We start from the raw sequence: 2,500 nt of genomic DNA on the forward strand, positions 1-2,500 counted from the left end.
AATTTTTTTCATTTTATTTTTGTCCTCCCTTCGACCGGCCAGCGGGGGGCGCCGCGCGCGCGGACCGTCGGGGCCCGGGGCCCTGCGTCCCACTTACTTTCGCCCGACGGGAATCGTTTCTTTTGTTTTTATCCGAGAGGACACACGGAATCTGCACCCCCCGCAGTGGCGTCAGGCGGCCACCGGGGGGCGCCGCGGCGGGGATCGGGGGGGGCGCCCGGGAGCCGCCTGCCCGTCCGCTGGGCCAAGGGGGCCGGGGCGGGTCACGCGCCGCCGTCCCCCCCCGATCGTCTCGCTCCGAGCCGCCTCTGGCCACCGGGGGGCGCCGTCGGGTGGCGCGGGGGCGCCCCCGCCGCCCGCCGCCTCCCCCCGCACGCGTCGGGCCTCCCCCCGGGCCCCCGCGGGCCGGGGGACGCGGCCGGCGAGCGTCGGACTCCAGCGCGGAAGTGTCGCGGATGAGTGCGGACCGGGGCGCCCGCGGCCCAGCGGCACTTCCAGGGGCTCGGGGAGGAGATGGTTGAAGCCTGGGTGAAGCGCGCCCTCGGCCGTCCGTGTCGCTACCCGCCGGAGAACACCTCCGCCGGATCAGTAGGTACCAACGAGGCGAGCGAGAGAGCCGGGACTCTGTCCGGGGCCGAAAAGCCTGTTTCCCTGGAGCTTTTGCGAAAGGACCCGTGACAGAAGATGCGCGGAGCTCAGAGATCAGCATGGGCAGGGCCTTCTTGCATCCGATTTTGCCCAGGCAGGGCTCCAGGAACCGGGTTACAAAAAGCAAAAAGCCCTGGAGCTCAAACGAAAGGTTTAGTGACAAGATAGCCGTGGAGCTCCGATAACAGCATGGCAGGACCAGGATGGGGCCTATAAAGGGTCCACGGCGGGCATCCGTTGGAGCCCGACGTACGGGCCGGGCACGTCTCCTTCTCCCCCCGGAGGCAGCGCCCCCCGGCGGGCCAAATCGGGTACTGCAATTTGTGGAAGTTTCGCAGATGAGTGCGGACCGGGGCGCCCGCGGCCCAGCTGCACTTCCAGGGGCTCGGGGAGGAGACGGTTGAAGCCTGGGTGAAGCGCGCCCTCGGCCGTCCGTGTCGCTACCCGCCGGAGAACACCTCCGCCGGATCAGTAGGTACCAACGAGGCGAGCGAGAGAGCCGGGACTCTGTCAGGGGCCGAAAAGCCCGTTTCCCTGGAGCTCCTGCGAAAGGACCCGTGGCAGAGCAGGCACGGAGCTCGGAGAGCAGCAGGGCCGGAGCTCGGAGAGCAGCAGGGCCAGGGCTCCCTCCCTTCCATAGGCTGCCCAGGCAGGGCTCCAGGAGCCCGGTACCAGCTCTCCCCGTCCGACAGCCTCCTCTCTGGAAGCGGAGAGCGGACGCAGTCGGGCTCCCGGACCGGGGCCCTGGGAGAGGGTTTGGGAGAGCCCTGCCGGGAGCCACCGGGACGGGCCCGTGCGGACGGGTGCGCGGCGCCCCCCGGCGGTCGAAGGCGGAACCGCGGAGGTCTCTCTATCTCTCTCTCTCTCTCTCTCTCTTTCTCCGGGACTCCCGGCCTCCCGTTCCCCCGACTCCCCCTTCCGAGGCCGAGACGGGGCAGCGCCGGGCGTCCGGCGGAGCCCGGCGCCAGGCCCGGCCCGTCCCCCTCTTCCCCCGGCGGCAGCGCCCCCCGGCGGGCCGAATCGGGTACTGCAATTCGCGGAAGTTCAGCCGATGAGTGCGGACGGGCACCCCTCGGGCCGGGAGGCGGCTCCAGGAGCCCGGGGAAGCGTCGGAGGACGCTCCGCGAGAGCGTCGCGCGCGCCGCCCGTCCCGCTACGCCCGAGGGAACCGGCCAGAGAGCATCACAGGTGGCGAACAGAGTCAAGCCGGAAAAGAGAAAACGGAGGGCTGCGGTTGACGCGAGAGAAGGGCCCCACGTCTCCCATTTCCGCAACCCGATCGATGTGGCACCCCGCGCCCCGGCGGGGAGGGACGATCGCTCGGCCGGAACCCAGGGGTCTCGGCCGGCTCCAGGCGAACCCGACCCTCCCTCTGCCCACGGCGCGCCCGGAACCCCTCCGCCCGGAGAGGGCGTCCGGTCCCCAGGCGTCCGCCCGAGCGCTCCGGTCTCCGGAGCCGGGCGGGCCCCGCACCCGTACCCCGTGCGGCGCGGTCTGCTCCGTCCGCCGGCACCCGCAGGCGTCCGACGCCGCCAGGGGTGCCGGGGAAGCGTCCCCCTCGCCCAGCGAAGGGCGCTCGCCCCCGGACCCCGGCGGAGCACACGATTTCCCAGGAACCGAACGAGCGTCGCATCGAGATCCGAGGACGCGGCCAGCCCCGACGGCCGCTCCTCGCAAGCCCCAGGAGAGGGCCCTGCGCGCCGCCCCCGCTCCGGCGAGGCGGCCGCACGGAAGGGTTCGCCCGCCGGGCCTCCCCCGCCGCGGACGGGAGGGCCGGACGGGGCGGAGGTCAGAGCGAGAGAGAGAGAGAGCGCGGGAGAGGAGCCGAGTCTGGCGGCAGGGCGAGAGAGAA

Source organism: Pseudophryne corroboree, unplaced genomic scaffold (genome assembly GCF_028390025.1).
Source record: "Pseudophryne corroboree isolate aPseCor3 unplaced genomic scaffold, aPseCor3.hap2 scaffold_1515, whole genome shotgun sequence".
Classification (NCBI taxonomy): Eukaryota; Metazoa; Chordata; class Amphibia; order Anura; family Myobatrachidae; genus Pseudophryne; species Pseudophryne corroboree.